At 40.6% G+C, this 21,257-nt stretch overlaps 1 long non-coding RNA gene across 1 annotated transcript in view; it reads left to right on the top strand.

Annotated features, from left to right (window-relative positions):
* Window positions 1–263: 263 nt before the first annotated feature.
* LOC140466684 (uncharacterized) overlaps window positions 264–21,257 on the top strand; it is a 60,539-nt gene continuing 39,545 nt past the window's right edge. Inside the window, exons 1-2 of the long non-coding RNA XR_011955258.1 lie at window positions 264–367; window positions 3,002–3,105. This is a non-coding gene — a long non-coding RNA (uncharacterized lncRNA). The remainder of the gene's footprint in view (window positions 368–3,001; window positions 3,106–21,257) is intronic.

Here is a 21,257-nt window from a genome sequence, read left to right as displayed (position 1 = left end):
AAATATATGACTTTACAAATTGCAAAACAAAAAAAAATTGATAGAATTGTATAACAGTTGGAATGTGATAGGATAAAAGCAAACATGTGGGAATATTTAAACTAGGTTCTGCTTGATGCGGAGAGGCCTTTGAATCGTTGCTGCTTTCAGACGAGGAAAGATAAAAGATTGGAAACATTCGTTAGGGCAACTCATTCTTCATGTCATCAACTGCAGTTATCAGATAGCAGGGTGAGCTCGCGGGTCCAACTTCCTCTGGCTCTCCCACCAAGCAGCACAGATACCTCAGGAGACACATCAGTGGAAAAGTCCGCAAGTTGGGCAAAGTCAACAATCTGCTGTAAACATGAAGCAACCAAGTTGGGATGTAAGTACTGAGAAGATAGTTTTGTTTGAAATTTGGCATTCTTGCGATTGTCCAGATAAAAGTAAAACAAAAAATGTTTGACAACAAGTCAACATCGTACAGTTATACAAGTCAAATGAGAACATGACTGCAATAGTAAAATAAGTGACCGTATCGTTTTTAAGCCCATGTGAAGTATTAATCCTCTAAGAATTAATTTTCCCTTATATCTTTTCTGTTTATTATCTGGTGAGTTTACATTGTTTTGGTTCATTTAACTCTTCACAGATTCCTCCTTCGTATATGTCCCAATCTTTCCAGCTATTTGCAGCTTATGTCTTGGGAAACGTGACCGTCACTCTTTTAATTTAATTATCCACTCATTTCATTGTTTTAAAATGGCATTCTATTCAGAAATATGATTCTGGGTAAAAGACATATTGTGGATTTTGTGTGATTGTATAAGATGCGTGTTAGCAGCCTACTTTATATTTCCTGGACTTTAAATTCCCAGTGAGGAGTAATCAGGACGAATGCAAAATGGGCTGCAGATTTGTTATTGTTCATTTAACCTTGGACTTCAAACAGTGAATCGGCGTAGAAATCGGGCAATGCTATAAATGCTCTATAGGCATGAAATAGTAGCAGAAGCATCTTTTCCAGCAACAAGTGTGTAGGTACTTATCCGCTGCTTTTTATTGCCTGTTATTTTGTTAAGAATGGAAAGAGTTGTGCAAATGAGCTGTTGTCTTCCAAAATTACTCACCCCAGACTGGGTGTTCAGGAAAACTTGCTTTATATATGTTATCTGAGCAGAGGGCCTTCAAGATGTTGCTGGAAGCTCCCATTACAAAGTAAGCTTTGCAAAACATTTTAGTTGAATATCAAGCCTGGTGATCCTTCTGGCTGCACTGCAGTGGCTGAGGGCTAGAGCCAGTTCCTGTTCAGCCACTTCCCACACACAATCCTCCACCGATCCCCAACAAACTACTCTTCCTAATGCTGGGTGTGTGGCTGCCAAATTCAATGGCAATTCATTGATGAGTTGATTCGGGACACCCTGATGCATCCTAAGCTCAATGATATCATTTAAGTGAGGCCTGAGGCCTAATATTGGCTGTGCCTTCTGGTTCAAGCATCACTCCTTCATGAGCCAGTTTCCAGATCAAACCATCATCTCCTTTAGAGAAGCATGAATTAATGAACATGTGACAGTTTCTCAGTTACTACTGAATACCAGAATGTGCTGTAATTCTATAATGAAATCAAAGGTGCCATAAATTACAAGAGGAAAACATGAGTGATTCATATGATAGAAATGCTCAGATCTCATTATTACCACCTAAATGTGATTACTCAAACAAGTATGAACACTGACGCTTATGGTAGTAAGTGCTGTGTGAACTGCCGATAGCATAGATCATTGGTTTTAACATTGAGAGATTGATTTTAACATTGACAGGGAAAGGTTGCATCGCCTGTTTTCCTCCACTGTTGAAATTCTCTGCTGTGATGCAGCATGGTTGAAGTCAGGTGTGCATTTAAATAATGCCTTTGTTGTTAACATTATTATGGTTCTTTTCCATAATAATGTGAAAGAGGACAACAATAAACATAAATGCTCAATCTAATCCATATCACATCTAATTGACAGTGATGCACTGCCTGAAAACATTTATATCTGCAACATTAATCCTGTACCTATTTTATAAGGAATGTCTTTGGTGAAAACATCTACTCAGCATTAAAGGTTCAGTCTCTGGTACAATTCTTAATGGTGAATCTCTGAATAAGTAAATTACAGGATAATTGTTTTCCTATTACTAACTCAAACTCAGGAAATGTATTTTCAAGTCACAGAAAGCATTACAGTCGAGTCAACAATATCAACTTGGTACCTATTAAGCCATTTTGGTCAGCCTTATCACAAAGCTGGTTTGACGTGCATTTTCAAAGCTGCAACAAAACAAATAGACACACAAATTAAACTTACAAAAAAGAAATCAACTTTAATGCTCTCTAAAACTGCAAAAAAGAAATCATAAACAGGAACAGGGATACAACTGTGGTCTGACTTGTTCCCTCTTAACAATAAAACAAATTCAAAAGATACAAAAAAATTGTTACTATGTTATCGATGTTTGAACTTTTGGCCAAGGTACAGGTAAAAATAAACATCAAAATGTTCAATATTGAAAAGAACATAAGTAAATGGTATGCCATTAATAACTTGTTGAGATTAATAGAGAGGAAATTCAGGCTTATAAGGGTGGGGGTTTGGGGACAGGGAAAGGTTGCATCGCCTGTTTTCCTCCACTGTTGAAATTCTCTGCTGTGATGCAGCATGGTTGAAATCAGGTGTGCATTTAAATAATGCCTTTGTTGTACATTTTAATTCTCAGAGACATGCAAGGATGACAAACTTGTTTCTATGGGTTGAGAAATGTTACTTATAGTGCTTTAAAATGTCAGCTTCCAGCAACTTCTACAATTGGCTTACTTTTCTCTGAGTCCACACCCAGTCTTAAGTAATCAATCATTGATAACATTAATGGTAAACAGCCTCACATAATCAAATGGAACAATGCACCTTTCATGATCTTAGGATTTCTCAAAGTCCTTTACAGCCAGTGAAGATTTTTATCCCTTTCATAGGATGTGCAAGGCCAACATTTGCCGCCCAAACTTGGTTATTCTCGAGAACAGATGAGAGTCATCCATTTAGCTGTGGATCTGGTGCCACCTATGGGACAAATCAGGTAAGTACAGAACATTTATATCTGTGGAAGATTTTAGGTTTGTGGCAAATGATCATACATTGATGGTAACCATACCCCAAGACCAGGTTCCTGTTCTATTATTATTCAGAGAATTTTGGAAGCCTACCAGTTGTCATAGAGAGATTTGAATTTATGCCCAGGGTATTAGCCTGGCCTGATGGATTACCATCCCTGTGACAATACCGTGACATCACCATCTTGGCAACCAATATGTTGCACAATAAGGTCATCAGTCTTGAAATAAATGACTATATAACCCTGTCCCTAGGTATTCATTGAGTATTAAATATTGGACAAGGCAACTATGGAAATTGCCTAAACAAAAGCAAAATGCTGGATTGGCTGCAAATCTGAAATTACGAGAGAAAATCCTAGAAATGTTCAGTCAGTCTGTGAAGAGAGAAATAGAGTTGAACGGTCAAATCTTCCTTTCTTTTAATATTTGTTTTTGCCATCAGCAATAAATATTAATCATAATCCTGACGGTGAGAGCTGCCTAATGGCATTGAGATCTTCCAGGAAGCAGTCAGTTAAAAAGCCAGGACTGGGAGCATTGTCCAATTAAAGATACCAAATGAACCAGGGAACTGTTAGTTCCAAAGGGAAGGCCCAGAGCCAGATCAGACCGTCAGTCCCACCAGGAGATGTGGTTCTCTTGAGGCAGACATGAGAGCATGATTGTGCTTCATGGTGAAGAACACTGATATATTTTCAAATATCTGTGTGAGGCCTTGCCACATGCATGTTGGTTGCTATTTTTGCCAGATTACAGCAGTATCCGCACTTGAAAAGTACGTAATAAACTAGAGAGCACCTTGGATTATCACAGAATTGTTACAATGCAGATGAAGGCCATTCAACCCATCATATCTGCACCAGGTCTATCATTAGAACCAACATTCTGTCTTTTGCCAATACCCCTGCAGGCGTGTCCATCTAAGGGACCATGCAATACCTTTTGAATGCCTCAATTAAACCTGCCTCCACCATTTCCAGGCAGTGCATTCCATACCCTAAGTGAGAAAGTTTGATTTCCTCTCATCAACCTTGTTTTGATTGCACATGGCTTGAAAACTTTGCCCTCTTGGTCTTGTTCCTTTTACAAGCTGAAACAGCTTCACACTGCCTGCTCTGTCCAGCCTGCTTATAATTTTGAAAGGCTCTATATGGTGTAAGTCCTTCTTCCACATGGAACATTGTAACAGAAGCAGCAAGAGTGGGGCCCCAAAACAGAATGGATCCACAGTCAGGGCTGTGGATCAATGATTGTAGCAGATTCTTGGGGAGAGGACTTGTAGGAGGTGTCCACTGTCATCAGGCTGTAACCTTACAGTTCACTATCAGACGACCTTGGCAGCCCCATGTCCATGTGACCTATAGTCCCTGTTCCCTGCAATGGAATTTTGCACACTCGCTTTGAACCCAGCATTGGCATAATCACACTGAGGCAAGGAAGGACCAAAAGTATGAATGTTTACACAGATCTTCTGTTCCCATTTTTTAGCCCATCTCCATAGTGCTGGGAAATGTCTACCCAAGATTTCAGGAATATGACCTACCTTTAGAACTGGGAAGAGTTAGAGTTGGTTTTAAACATGTGGAATGGAGGAACGTCATATCAGCAACCACAAAGGAAATAGGTGCTAAAACTTCTTAAAGTCAATGAAATGAAGTGTCCAGTTAAAATAGAGATGCTATTTCTGACGTTTCTGTTAAGCTTTATGCTGCAGTACTGCACAGTATGGGACCAGGGTGGCAAAAAATAAGGCAACAAATAACAGGAGGTTCAGGATCATATCTGCAAACTTTGACAGTCATGTTCCAAAAATTCATTCCTGAGTTGATATTTCTGTTCTCCAATGTAGAGGAGACCACACCGTGACTGATGGGACTGGACAGGTTAGACGCGGGAAGAATGTTCCTGATGTTGGGGAAGCCCAGAACTTGGGGTCACAGTCGAAGAATAAGGAGTCAGCCATTCAGGACTGAGATGAGGAAGAATGTCTTCACTCAGAGAGTTGTGAAGCTGTTGGGGCCAGTTCATTGGATATATTCATGACAAAGCTGGAGGTGGCCCTTGCGGCTAAATGGATCAAAGGGTATTGTAGAGAAAGCAGGAATGGGTCATGGAGATTGCATGACCAGCCATGATTAGATTGAATGGTGGTGCAGGCTCGAAGGGCCGAATGGTCTACTCCTGCCCCTATTTTCTATGTTCCTACACGACCGGCAAATACAGTTCTCAAATTTGAAGTGCAAGTAAGTCTTCACTTCAAAGGGTTTATAGATCACTATAGGAGAGAAGAGACAAAAGAGCAGGTGATTGAGCTACTGCAAATGTAGGGAAGGTGGGAGGATGAGGAACCATTCGTGTTAACGGAGGAGTAAAACATGATATGGCAGAGGTAATAACCTCTTCAAGTTACTGAAAGGAATAGTGAGGGGCTGGAGTTTGAGGATGGTTGGGAAACAGAAGTTATGGTTAGTGATCACCTCATGCTGGACATAGCAGAAATGGCATAGGATGATCAGTTCAATACATGGACTAGTGGAGGATAAGGAGAACATTATTATGGTTTTGGGAATGAGGGGGAAAGGATGAGAGTCGAGTTACATGAAATGGAACCGATACAGTTAAGAGCCCAACAACCATAGTGAGGGGAATTGGCCTCATTATTTACCACACCAGCAATCCAACATGCATCTAGTACTTTATTTAAGTTAGGGCATTACAACATAGTAACACTGCCTCATTTCCCCTTGGTGCGCATTATTACAATATTGCTAGATGTCTGTATCACAGCAAAAATCTCTTCACAACATTTAAGCAAGTTTCCATCTTAAAAGTTCGGTGAAGCACATAGCAGAGAAAGATAAACATTATAATATCCAGGACATAGAACAGTGACACCTCAATCAATGTATTCTAGATACAATGAAATTATTAGGTTGGCGCAACATCGAGGGCTGAAGGGCCTATTCTGCACTGTATTGTTCTACGTTCTATGTCAGCACAGGTAAATTAGTGACGAATTGTACAAGTCTGTTTGAATGAGGAACTGGTGATGTTATTTCAGGATTTCTAAGGCATTCCTGCAATTTGTAGCAATTAGTAACACCTTGGATTTACTCTGGTTAAAACAAATGCAAAACATTAAAATCTAAAAGTGAATTGGACAGTCAGTTACCTTTAAAAATATCTAGCTCTCCAGAAAGTCAAGGTGAATAAGCTTGGCTCACAGCCAAAGGGAAACAGCACCAGAAGCTGTTTCAGGAAAGAGGCAAGGAAAGGACATTGCAGTGAGAAATATCCAACAAGAATGTGCTCGCAAAGTCATGAGTTTAATTTCATAATATGAAAATGATCCAACAACTTGTGGTATGAATAAAATAATCCATTGGCTTTGAATTGTGAAATTGACACATTGGTGAACTCTTTGCCCTGCCATTAGCTTCATTAAAAAAAAGTCTTGCCTTAATCTCTGTAATTCTATTTGTCCATTAATTCCCATTGAAACTCCCCACAGAAAGTTAAAGCTGTTTCGTAACTTCATAAGTTCATTTTATTAAAGAGGAAATTTCATTTACTGCAATGCCAAATAACCTAAAAGATATCCCTGCACTGCCAACCAAACTTTACAATTCAGAAAAGGAACAATTGAAACTATAGGAACAGATTTGTAGAGTTAGTTAATTGTTGTCAGAATCTTTAACACATATATTTGAGACACATAGATATTTTTGTCTGTCCTTATTTGTCCCTTGTGATATCGCTCTTTATTCCTCTTTCTGAACCTGAATTTGCTCTAATTCACCCATTTTTCCTTCTCCCTCACTTGCTTTAGTTTTCTTAAAATTTTGTTGATTGAGAACATAGATTGTCAACTCTATTATTCACCAAGTCACCCATTTGATCCTGCTGCACCATTGACTTACAATTACAACCAAGTACGGAGCAGAAAAGGTTTTGTAACTGAAAGGTGTAGAATAAAACTTAATGAATGCGGCAAGTGAATTGGAGATATTGCAAGTGTTGAAGTGTCACAAGGGAGAGAAGGAACAGCATATAGACTGGAGGAAGAAAGGCACCATATTCAACAAAGATAAATTCACCATAGTCCCACTGTTTCATTTGTGGAGGGACCTCTTTCCTTTACTCCACACTCAGGCCGGTGTCTGGGGTTCACCAATTACTGTGGTGGTCTTACTCCAGTAGGCTCCGAAACTTCAAAGACCTGGAATGCCACAGTAGGGCAATTCTACTGGAGAGAGAGCACTGAACTGAACTCACTACAATACTGTGATGAAACTTATACTCGATAATATGATATAAAATATAAGAAAACTGGAGCAGACACAATGTAAATTTTTAACCTTACACAATTTACAGGGCAAGAATTACACAACCACCCTCCCCCGACGGCTAACAACGATTCCAGAGCACGAGCCTCCTGGGCCTAGAAAGGGCTCTTACTGTCTCAGAGGGACTTGTTGCTTGTCCGGTCGGCCTCCATCTCTGCCTCGGGTGTTGTTGCAAGCTTCTGAAGTCCGAGGTCGCAGAGAGGGCCTATGTCTTCAGCCCCAAAGGGTTGGTGTCTAGAGACGCAGCGAGCTCAGAGTAAGGAGAGTGAGAAAGGAGAAGAGCACCAATAGCTGGCCCTGCTGCCCCCTTTATCCTTGTGATTCCAAAAGGCCGACCGGCTCTGCCTCTCAGGTCATTCCATTTCACAAAGCATCTCCAATGATTGCTGGGGCCGGTCTAATCTCATCATTTGTGGAATCAAAAAGGTCGTTACCATCGCAAATTTACTTAACTGAAGTTTGAGAACTTCATGGAGCATCCCAAACTGTTTTCAGAATAGAGTAAATCGCTATCCCATTAACTAGATAGGCTCTATTGTTCACCGTTTTGGAATTCATTACCATTTCTATGCCTGTCCCTTAATATGATGTCTGGTGGGTGCCACTTTGTTGATTGAGTTGTCTCATACCTCTGAGGATTCTGGATTAGTGGTGCTGGAAGAGCACAGCAGTTCAGGCAGCATCCAAGGAGCTTCGTCCCCAGAAGAAGGTGTGTCCTTACTCTGGCAACCGTGCTGGGAAATCCTGCCTGTACAGATGCCAGGTTGACCAGTTTTTCGGTCTTTCCTTTTAAAACTGGGGATTGCCCTGAAACTGCTACACATCAGAGAAAGGGAGAGAGACAACCGGTGGTGAGTTTGACTTGATGGTTACCATGCCTCAGGCAAGGAGTGACATTGAGAGGGGGAGGATCTTCATGGTAACTTCAGCCAGTGTGGGAATTGAACTTACACTGTCAGGGTCACTCTACTCCATCCAGCCAACTGTGCCAACCAATTCCCAAATTTAACATATACAGGAGGAGAGAAAGCACTGTTAAACTAACTTTTCAATGAGAAAAAAAAAGCCTCAATGAGAAGAAGTATAGTTGAAGGTGCTCCGTAAGGAAGGCTATGATACTCAGATGTCAGAATCTTCTTAAAAGTCTTAATAAATCACATCAGAATTTGAGATTTCAAAGTGGAGGATAACAAGCATTAGCTTGTGAGTGCTTTCACTTTAAAGGTGCATATGTTGCTGCTTGTTAAGGAATGGCAAACAGCCTGACCATCTGCAACATGAGGCAAAAGGAGATTTTAATTGCCAGGCCTGATCTGTGAAGGCTGATGGATGAAGCAGTGTTTCTGATAGAAGGACAAGGTATTAGAAACCTTGGGTCACAGACAGAATACATGAAATCCGTAATTTTAAACCAGATATTGGTGCTTCACACATTTTCATCGTCAATATTGAGTAAACTATTCCCTCACTATTGAATTATACACACAGCTTTAAAAGAAACCTCTCTATTCAGTTGCATGGTTTAAGACTCTGGATTGAGCAGAGGCAAGCTTTATAATTCAACATTGTAGATCCGTGCCAGAGGATGTCAGTCAAAATCCCAGCACTAAATTCTGCCAGTTGGAGCCAACGGAAGTTTATGAAAACAAATATTCAGAAAAAACCCATAGCTTATCATTTTTAATTCCTACTTTTGAGGCTTCTTCACTTTGACAGATAATTACAGCGTGGCTCAACTTGTTCAAATGAAAGCGGTCATTACAATTCAATAGCTTAATCCTGTAATTCGCAAATGGGACATATTTTGTCTTGAATTACAAGCAGATGCGTGTTGCAGCCTCCCAAGACATCAAGTCACTCTCTGTCTCAGCTGTTAAAGCTCTCTCGTACCTCACCATTTCGGATTAGCTTGCAAATATTGCTCAATACTGCTTCTAAGGGAGGTATATCAAATCCAATGCTACGGTGCTTTTTAACACAGAGGGGCACCCTACATATACCTGTACAGGAAAAGATGCAGGATCTGCAGTGCCCCTTGCCCCTTTCTGCCTTTCATTGTATTCTTCTGATTTTGGAGAAAATTATTTGAGTCAAACTAAAAAGGTTTTGCATAATAACCAACATTGGACACAAATGCAAAAAAAATGCAAATATACATTTGAATACCATACCATTGTTGTCCAAATTTCAGGCAATATTTGATGCATATGTAACTGGATTAAATTAGGCGTTGCCTTCAAATCTTTCAAATCGCAGATATCTCTCTCACGCAAGGCAGTCAAGTTTTCCACAGTTTTGTACTCAAGCAGCCAACTTGCAGAACCAGCCTCCAAAACTAATTATATTTTGCTGCCTGTGTGTCTTTTTCCTGATTGCACATAATTTTCTAAAATTGGTGTGGGAAATCCACAGAGTATTTTCATTGGCTGCGAGTTAATTGATTGTGGTGACATGCCAGGGCCAACATTACTCACAGAAACCTTTTCTCTGATCTCGGTTTAAGGTTCCTTGCTGGTGCACCAAGCTTCGATAACCCAATTGGAGATTGGGAAAACAAACTTGACCAACCAGTTTTGATAACAAAGATTAATACTATGTATGAAATGCAACTATGTGCCAAGAGTTAGAGGCTGAATTTCCACAGAGATCCATTACTAACTCAGAAAGATGCTTTTATTGGATGCAAACAACAAAAATAATTAAAATTCCTAAATAATCACATATTAAAGACTCACACACCTCAAATCTTCAAAGCAGAATAATGTTCAGAGTACATGCTGGGAAATTCTACAACTGCTGTCTGATCAAAATACACCAAAATGGCAGAAAGCTACTCCCCCCAAAAGCATTAAGGTAAAAAACATATAAATTGAAGTTTAAACTGAAGATATTCATGTATTAAAGGACACAAAGGCAATTTAACAGATTAGTTTATTCATTTATGGTGTAAGATGACTTTTTAGAACCATGTTTTTAAAGTAAAGTTTTAGAAACTTGAGTTGGATATTGTCACCATTATTATGAGATGGGTTGGGATCCAGTCAGAGGTTAACATTTCAAACTGTTAAATCTAAACCCCAACTTACCATTGGCCTCCCATCTCTGGATATAATAGAAGTAGGAGCAGATACAGGCAGGAGGTGGGTAGGCAGTTTAAGTATTTTAATGAGGTTGGCAGTCTCTAATCAAACCTGTTTTACAAGTTTAAAAGGCAGCTAGATTTCCCAGGGCTCAGTAAACCATGGCAGCTGAAGGACAGTGAAGACAGCTTGAGGATGAAGTAATGTGTATTTGTATAATTGTTTGCAGGCCGGGAGCAGGATAACTTTCCCTTGTGCCCTCAAGCACCTTCCAGTCACCTATCAGACCTTCCACCCCTCCCCTTACAATGACTGCCAGAATCTGGGAACTATAAGGCAGTCACTCCAACAGTGATATTTGGCATGTTTCAAGAGACCACATTATGGGATAAAACTAAAGATTACATAGAAAGGCAAGGATCAATAAATTAAACCAGGCATTGATTTGTCAAAGGCAAGTTGTCAGTGACAAATTAAAGAGCTCTTTAAGAATAATAAAACAGATTGACAAAGCAAATATATTTGTTTAATGACGAGCTAATGGAAGTCTCTGTACTCCGACATTTCACTGCCCACATCCAATAAAAATAGGAATGAAATGCCTGGGTAAAGGATTCAGTGTTAAAACCTGAAAGAGGAGCAGCAAGAATTGCAGCATTGAGTTTCAGGTAGTATAATTTGGATGTGTTCGAAATGAAATTGTAAGATAACATAATCAGCATTAACAATAACAACCTGTGTTTATGTAGGACTTTTAATGTTTAAAAATATCCCAAGGCGCTTCACAGGAGTATTCGAAAAGAAGTGTGATATTAACTCACATCACGGTCACATATCTCAGAATTGTGGGACTGACGTAGAGGTAAGGAGTGGCAAGAACACTGAGGGACTTGAAAGCAAAAATGAGAATTTTAGTATTAAGATGTTGCTTGACTGCAATCCAGTGTGGGTTTAATGAGCATTGGGGTGACAGGTGAGTGTGATTGTGAAAGCAAAGTTTTTCTTGGCCTCATGGTCATGACATCATGGTCAGATGACCATAAGACCATAAGACATAGGAGTGGAAATAGGGCCATTCGGCCCATCGAGTCTACTCCGCCATTCAGTCATGGCTGATGGGCATTTCAACTCCACTTACCCGCATTCTCCCCATAGCCCTTAATTCCTTGTGACATCTCTGCCTTGAAGACATTTAGCGTCCCGGCCTCCACTGCACTCTGCGGCAATGAATTCCACAGGCCCACCACTCTCTGGCTGAAGAAATGTCTCTGCATTTCTGTTCTGAATTTACCCCCTCTAATTCTAAAGCTGTGTCCATGGGTCCTAGTCTCCTCACCTAATGGAAACAATTTCTTAGCGTCCACCCTCTCCAAGCTATGTATTATCTTGTAAGTTTCAATTAGATCTCCCCTTGACCAAAAGCTTGGTCAAAGAAGTTTTAGAGAACGTCTGAAAGGAAGAAAATGATGGCATTTGGACAGAAGGACAGGGTTTATTGCAAAGCTGAAGGCTGAGTCACCTGAAGGCATGACCACCAATCATGGAGTAATTCAAATTAGAGATGTTTGAGAAGTCAGAGGTATAAGAGCACAAATATCTCAGAGTTGTGGGACTGATGAAAATGATAGAGAACAAGAAGAGCAAGAACACAGAGGGACTTAAAAGCAAAAATGAGAATTTTAATATGAAGATGTTGCTCGAATGGAATCCATTGTGGGTTAGTGAACATCGGAGTGACCGGTGAACGTGATTATGAAAGCAAAGTTTTTGATGGCCTCAAGTTTCAGGACAGTAGAATATGGGAGTGTAGGAATGCATTGGAATATTATGTCTCGAGACAGTGAGCTTTAAAGCTTTAAAGAGACTTTCAACACCAGAAGAGTTGAGAAAGTAACAGAGATGCAAATAGACAATCTTAGCAAAAACATGGATGAGTTTTCTCAGGATTAAACATGACAAAAAGATCAGAAACAGAGAGACTTAATTGCAAATTGTTGACAGTAAGATGGATAGAGTTGCTCATAAGGGAATAAAGTTTGGACTGGGGAGTCAAAGCAATGGGGTCAGTCATCCTAAAGTTAAATCTATGAATTAAAGAATGCAGTAACAATATGGATACAGAAATGGCTGAGCAACAGGAAACCGATTAGTAATTAATGTTTTTTTTGTATGGGAAGAGTTACAATGGAGTTCTTCATGATTTCTGTTAGGACCTATGCTTTTTCTGATATAGGTAATGACATAGACCATGGTGTGCTTGACACGGTTTAACAGCTTGCAGATGATACAAAACCAGAAAACAATGAAAACTATGCGGAGAGTAGTATGGAACTTTAAAAGGGTGTGGACAGGTTGGTGGGATGGGTGGAAAAGTGATAGATGAAGTTTAATTGCAGAGAAGTCTGAAGTGATTCATTTTGATGGGTAGAATGTGGAGAGTCAATATAAAATAAATGGTTTAATTGAGTGCAAGAGCAAAGCTATCTGGGTGTTTATGTACGTTAATTATTGAAGGCAGGAAAGGTTAAGAGAGTATTCCATATAGTTTACAGCATCTTGGGCTTCATCAATATGAGCTTACAGTACATGAAAGGAATCTAGTGTTTAATCAGCAAAAAAAAACACTGGTTTGGCTTTAACTGGAGTATTGCATCCAGTTTGGGGAACGACACTTTAGGAAGGGTGTGAGGAAATCTGAGAGGTTGCATGGATCCAAATGGTTCCAGGGATGTGACATGGCTGGATTGGAGGTGTTTGAATGGTTTTAGGAGAGGAAATCGACAGGAGATTTGATAGATGTACAGAACAAGGAACAGTATAACACAGAAATAGGCCCTTTGGCCTACCAAGTCTGTGCCAGCACATGACACCTTTCGAAACTAACATGTTTTGGCCTCTATGTAGTCCATACCCCTCTAATCCCTGCCTATTCCAATATCTGTCGAGATGCCTCTGAAACACTGTTATTGTATCCGTCTCCACCACCTCCACTGGCAGCATATTCCAGGAACTGACCATCCTCTGTGTTTAAAAAAAAACTTACTTCTCATATCTCTTTTACACCTACCCAGTTTTACCTTAAATCTATGTTGTCTAGTGATTGACATTTCCACCCTGGCATAAAGACTCTAACTATGGGCGGCACAGTGGCACAGTGGCTAGCACTGCTGCCTCACAGCGCCAGAGACCTGGGTTCAATTCCTGCTTCAGGCAACTGTCTGTGTGGAGTTTGCACATTCTCCCGTGTTTGCGTGGATTTCCTCCGGGTGCTCCGGTTTCCTCCCACAGTCCAAAAATGTGCAGGTTAGGTGAATTGGCCATGCTAAATTGCCCATAGTGTTAGGTGAAGGGGTAAATGTAGGGGAATGTCTGGGTGGGTTGCTCTTTGGAGGGTCGGTGTGGACTTGTTGGGCCGAAGGGCCTGTCTCCACACTGTAAGTAATCTAATCTAACCTATCCATTCCTCACATCATTTTGTAAACTTCTATCAGGTCGCCTCTCACCCTTCGACCATGAAAACAAAACAGGTATCTCCCCATAGCTAATACGCTCCAAAGCAGACAACATCCCAGTAAACTGTTTCTATACCCTCGCCAAAGTCTCCACATGCTTCTGACCAAAATTGTACATAAGATTCCAAATGTGGCCTAACAATGTTCGATACAGCTGCAATATTGCTTGGCCAATTTTTATATCCTATGCCCCGATTGATGAAAGCAAGCAAGCCACATGCCTTCTTGATCACCTTATCCTCGTGTGTTGCCACTCTCAGGGAACTATGGACCTGTATGGCTAGATCCCACTGTATGTTGACGCTACTAAGTTGATGCTGTTTACTGTATGCTTCCCTCTTCCATTAGATCTTCCAAAGTGCATCACCTCGCATTTGATTAGATTAAACTCAATCTGCCATTTCTCCATCTAAGTTTCCAGCTTGTCGATATCCTGCTGTATGCTCTGGCAATCCTCCTCACTATCCACTCCTACCCCGCAGCACAATCTTAGTGTCATCTGCAAGCTTACTAATCAGGTCACCTATATTGTCATCTGAATCATTTATATGCATTACAAACAATAAGGGTCCCAGCATCGATCTCTGCAGAATGCTATTGGTCATGGATCTCTAATCAGATTAACACCTTCCACCTCCAACTTCTATGATTAAGCCAGTTCTATACCTATCTTAGTAACTCACCATGAATCCCTTGTAACTTCATCTTTTGTATCAGCCTACCATGAGGGAACTTGTCAACGACCTTGCTAAATTCCATGTGGACAATATCTCCCACACTGCCCTCATCAATCATCTTTGCCACTTCCTGAAAAGTCTCAATCAAATTTGTGAGACAACATCTTCCCTACACAAAGCCAAGCTGCCTATTGCTAATAAGTCCATATTTTTCCAAATATGAATACATTCTAAACCTAAGAATCTTCTCCAATAATTTCACTACTACTAACTAAGGCTCACCAGCTTGTAATATCCTGAATTATTCCTGTTGCCTTTCTTAACCAAAGGAACAATGTTGGCTACTCTCCTCTCCTCTGGGACCTCTCCTGTGAGTAAAGAGGATACAAATATTTCATACAAGGCCCCAGAAATTTCCTCACCTGCCTCCCTTCAGATTCTGGAATAGATCCCATCTGGTTCTGGGGACTTTACTACCTTAAAGCTTTTTTTTAAAATAGCCAACGCCTCTTCGTTTTTTATATTGACATACTCTAGAATATCAACATAAACCTCCTGGACCTTTCCATCCACCATGTGCTTCAAGAACCTCACTCACTTCCTCTGGTTCCATACATACATTTCCTCCTTTATCCTTGAGTGGACTATCCTTTCCCTAGCTACTTTCTTATTCTTTATATAAATATAACACACTTTAGGATTTTCCTTAATCTTGTTTACCAAAGATTTACCCTTTTAGCCCTCCTAATTCCTTGTTTGAGTTCTTTCCTGCTATCTTCATATTCTTCAAGGGCTTTGTCTATCTTCAGTTTCTAAAACCTTATGTATGCCTTCTTTTACTTTTTAACAATGCTATCTATTTCTGTAGTCTGTAGTCTAGAGTGCCTGAATATTGCCATCATTATCCATCAGTCTCAAAGAATCAGGCTAATCCTGAATTGTAATCAACAGGCTTTTAAAAGATTCCTACATGCCAGGTGTATATTTATTCTCCTACAGCTCTCCCCAATTGAAATTCCCCAGTTCCTGCCTAATATTGTGGTCTTTCGCCTTCCCCCAATTTAATACTTTCTCCTAAGGACTACTCTTATCCTTATCCATAAATAGCTTAAAACTTACAGAATTATGATCACTGTTCCCCCCAAAATGCTCCCCCACTGAAATTTTGATCACCCAACCAGGCTTATTCTCAAATATCAGGTCTAGTATGGCCCCTTCCTGAGTTTGGACTATTTACATATTGTTTCAAAAGATTGTCCTGGATGCACCTAACAAATTCGCCCTGATCCAAGTCCCTGATAGTAAGGGATTCCAGTGAATGAAAGGGAAATTAAAATCACCTACCAATATGACCCTGTTGTTTTTACATTTTTCCATAATCTGTCCATATCACCTGCTGGCTGTTGGGAAAGCTGTAGTACAATCCCATCAAAGTGATTGCAATCCTCTTATTCCTGAGCTGTATCCATGTGTCTGTTCTGGATGAGCCTTTCAGGATTGTTCTCCCTCAGTACAGTTATGACATTCTCTCTAATCAGTAATGCAACTCCCCTCTTTTACTTCGCTCTCCACCTTGCCTGAAACACTTAAATCTCAGGACAGTTCGTCCCTCTCTCAACCAAATCTCTGTATGCTTGAAGCATCTGCTCCTCAAATGCTGCCTGACCTGCTGTGCTATTCCAGCACTCCACTCTTGACACCATTGTTATATGCATTAATCCAAGCTCTAAGTTGATCCACCTTACTTGTCATAGTCCTCACTTTAAAACAAAAACACTTCAGACCGCCAGTCCTGTCATGTTTAGTAACCTCTGCCTGTCTGTTCATCTCTTAGTCTTACTGGCCTTCGACTTTGATTCCTTTGGTTATTTTGAATGCTGCCCTACTGCTCTGGTTCCTGATCCCCTGCCACATGAGTTTAAATCCTCCTGAGTACCTGCCAAGATATTGGTGCCCCTTGAGTGGAAGTACAACTTCTTCTACAAGTCCCAACTGCCCCAGAAGACATCTGAATGATCCACTTTTCTGAAGCCTTCCCTCCCACCCCAGCCCTTTAGCCATGTATTTAACTGCACAATCTTCCTATTCCCAGCCTCACGGGGCACTGGAAGTAATCCTGATCATAAGGCCTGGACAGACAAGATAGGAAGAAACTGTTGGGGAAAGGATCCAGCACACAAATCTAAGATAATTGACCAAAGGGACATTGAGACATAAGGAGAAACCTTTTCACACAGCGAGCAGCTCAAGTCTGGAATACGCTGTTTGAGATTGTAGCGTGGGTTCATAAGGGACATTCCAGAGGGCAAAGGTCAGTAAAGGTACAATGTACAGAGCTCCAAAGAAAAGGCAGGGGAGTAAAACTGAGACAATAGTTTCTTCAGACAACTGGAACATATGCAAGGAGTTAAATGGCCTCCTTCTATCCTGTAACCAATCTCTGATTTTATTTGCATAAAAGAGAATAGCATCCCATCCTGACAAGTTGCCTGTTCAATGATCAGATGAAATTAGTTGGCTATGAACTGATGATTTTGAGGTGTAATAAATATTGACATATATTAAATCTACAGGTGCATTCACCATAACAAACCACCCTGACTGATTGACTTTATTTCATCCCTTTTCCTTCCCTTCTTTGTTAAAACACACTGTGGTACATGCGTACCACTCTGATGTGTTTTTAAGTTTGCAGCCAGTGCAAAAACCATTGGACTCCAGGAACTTTGTAATTAAATCAATGCTTGGCTCTGGTTGTGAGAATGCTTCAAGCTAGGTTTTTACCCTGCTGCAGCTTTTGATGTGGCTGCACTGTATTTGTAGTACATTTGGCACCAACTTTGGAAATTGAAGATTGCTGAAAGATCTTTAATGTCTAGTGATGAGTGATAACTGGATTCCAGCCCAGCCAGCTACGACTGAAAAGGATCTGGGGAGACAGCCACCAGAGCTGCCAGGTGTAGGTTCTGTCCATCTGAAAGGCCAGTCTCAGTGCCCCAGCACTATCTCCCTGCTTAAGAAACATCTCCAGGCCTTACACTCACTCCATTGATTCCCATGCACACTCCCCATGCCCTACTGATAGCAAACACTTGCCAGCCATCAATCCCTCATGGCTCCTCATGCCAAGCTATTTTCTTCCACCTATCCCATGGATCCTCAGGCATTGCGCACCAAATTATCTCCCTCCATCCACTCCCATGGCCCTTTCGAAACTTGGTGCCAACTTAGGCCAACATAATGCCCATAGATGCCAACCTATGACCCCAACCCACCACCATTTGCTCTTACAACATCCGTGCCAATGTTGGGAGACCTGGGGAACTCGCTGTGATAGAAGAGAATAACGATAAGTGTTTACTGACGAACTCCCAATTTACAAAAAAAAACTGGATGATGCATAGAAACATCAACAACATTTGACATCCTTCAACTACATAACCTTTTTCAAAAACAAGCATTTGCATTCTAAGCTCCAATTCAAGGACTCTATAAGCAGCTGAAGCTATCAAACATGCTTTGGACGAACTGACAGTGATATGATAACTTATGAAATCAGCTGGTAAGGATAACCCTTATACAAATATCAGCACACAGTGTGAAATAAGAAACAGAGATTTGTTTATTATATTGTGGACATATGAACCTGAGTTAAAAGCAGAGGTAATCCCTTTGATCTCTTTAGTCTACTCTGTCATTTAATAATGTAGTGGCTGATCTGATTGTGATCTCAATGTCATATTCTCCCCTATCCCGAAGAACCTTTGATTCACTTCTTAAACAAGAACCGAACAACTTTGCCTGAAAAATATTCAATATCTTCACCATTTTTCAAATATTCAAAGGCTAAGAAATATATCAATCTTGTTAGACTGGAGCTGTCAATCTCTATTGGAAACTATTAATCAACTTTACTTTTCCAATGAGTTAATAATCTTCTTGCACACAGTGATGATTAATGTTAATAATCCTACAGGGTAATTAGTTTCTGCCCCAAGGGACACCTTACCTATTCCGATATGCCCCTCCAACAATCTAAAAAGGTACCTTGCCTCTCCAAAGAACTCTGTCAGTGTTAGACTCTCTCCTAAAAGGTCAAAGAGGCCACACAAAACAGGAACTGAAAGAAGATACTTGGACTTTAACATGTTCAGTTGCCTCTGTGGACCAGGATGCATAAAGTACAACCCACCTCTGTCTACCTGTCAAACATGATGGGTTACAGCTACAGCTACAGCAATAAGACTTGTGAAATTGGGACGCAATCTCTGGTATGTCTAAGCTGGAGACCACCTCCTTCTTTACAAGAAATCAGGAGCAGATAGTTTAAATATATACATCAAATGAGAGTGAAAAAGAACAAATTAGTAACAATGAGCCTTCGACTAGTTTTTCTAAGACAATCATTTAACTGGAACATGGAAATGTCTAACTATTGAAGAAAGTATACAACTGCATTAAAAACATTTCAGAGAAGTTTCACTCTGCTGGTTACTGAAATAATCCCTCTTATAGGAATAGCTGGACAGATCAGTATTGTATTCACTGGAGTTGAGAATGAGAGTTGATCATATTGAAACAAATAAGGGTGCACAGAGTGACCGCTAGAAGGACGTTTGCCCTTGTAGGAGAGATTAGGGCTAGGGGACACAATTTAGAAATCAGGGATCTCCCATTTAAGATAGAAATGAAGAGTTTTCTCTCAGAAGGTTATTAAGATAAATGTAACATGCCGCATTTTGGTGGGGCAAATCAGGGTAGGTCCTATACAAAGGTTGCTAAACAAAGAGACCTTAGAATGCAGGTTCATAGTTCCTTGAAAGTGGAATTGCAGGTAGACAGGGTAGTGAAGTATGTATTTGGTACGCTTGATTTTATTAGTCAGTGCATTGAATATAGGAGTTGGGAAGTCATGTTGCAGCTGTACAGGACATTGGTTAGGTCAATTTTGGAATATTGCATTCAGTTCTGGTCTTCCTGCTATAGGAAGGATGTTGTTAAACTTGAAAAGTTTCAAAAATGATTTACGAGGATGTTGCCAGAGTTGGAGAGTTTGAGCTGCAAGGAGAGGCTGAATAGGCTGGGGCTGTTTTTCCTGGAGCATTGGAGGCAGAATGATGATATAATAGGGGTTTATAAAATCATGAGAGGCAAGGGTAGGGTGAATAGTCAAGATCTTTTCCCCAGGGTAGGGCAGTCCAAAACTAGATGGCATAGGTTTAAGGCAAGTGGGGAAAGATTTTAAAAGGACCTAACAGGCAACATTTTCATGCAGAGAATGTTGTGTTTATGGAATGAACTGCCAGATTAAACGGTGAAGACAAAAAACAACTGCAGATCTAAGGTAGACAAGCAGGCAGTGGGAAGAACACAGAAGCCAAGCTTGCAGAGGAAGTGGTGGAGGCTGGTACAATTACAACATTTCAGGCGGCATGGTGGCTCAGTGGTTAGCACTGTCGCACTTACAGTGCCAAGAACCCAGGTTCAATTCCAGGCTCAGGCGACTGTGTGGAGTTTGCACATTCTTCCCGTGTCTGTATGAGTTTCCTCCCACAGTCCAAAGATGTGCAGCTTACGTGAATTGGTCAAGCTAAATTCCCCATAGTGTTCAAAGTTGTGCAGGTTAAGTGAATTAGTCAGGGATATATGTAGAGTAATAGGGTAGGGAAATGGATCTGGGCGGATTACTCTCTGAAAGGTCAGTGTGGACTCATTGGACACATTGACCTGTTCCCACACTGTAGGGATCCTATGTAAAGGCATCTGGATGGGTATACAAATAGGAAGTGTTTAGAGGGATATAGATCAAATGCTGGCAACTGGAACTAGTTTCCTTTAAGATATTTGGTCAGCATAGACCAGATGGACTGAGGGGTCTGTTTCCAAGCTGTACACCTCTATGAATCTATGACTATAACTGCGAAATCAACTTCTGAAGAGAGCAGTGGAGAATGGGTCATTGAATATTTTTAAACCTGAGTTAGATTGATAAAGAAGTCCAAATTTATAGGGATGGACGAGAGAGGAGAATTGAAGGCAATTGAAGGCAGTTTAGCTATGATCGCGTCAAGTGGTGGAGCAGACTCAAGGGACTGATGCCCTGCTCCTATCTTGTATGTCTGCACGTCCATGTGTAAGTGCAAAAGGGCCATTCTGTTCATCTAGCTCTGCTAACTGGTGCTCCCTCTGCCTAGAGATAAATTCAATACAAACCTGAACAACTTGTTCCTGCAAGTGCAACTTCATTCTCATCTTGCAGTGAGCAGAATGAAGAATGCCAGTATATCAGGTGTAGACTTTCCATCAGATCAGTGAGGAGGACATGCATTATCTATCTTTAAAAAAACACAGGAAATGCTGGAGAAACACATCTGGTCTGGCTGCATCTGTGGAGAGTGAAAAATAGAGTTAACGTTTCAAGTCCACTGACTTCCTCAGAACTGTGCCATCAATATTCTATGTTAGACAAGCAGGAGGCTGGACGAACACAGCAAGCCAGG

Source organism: Chiloscyllium punctatum, chromosome 44 (assembly GCF_047496795.1).
Source record: "Chiloscyllium punctatum isolate Juve2018m chromosome 44, sChiPun1.3, whole genome shotgun sequence".
NCBI classification, from domain to species: Eukaryota; Metazoa; Chordata; class Chondrichthyes; order Orectolobiformes; family Hemiscylliidae; genus Chiloscyllium; species Chiloscyllium punctatum.
The sequence above is the reverse complement of the archived record's forward strand: the minus strand, read 5'-3'. Positions and strand labels throughout refer to the sequence as shown.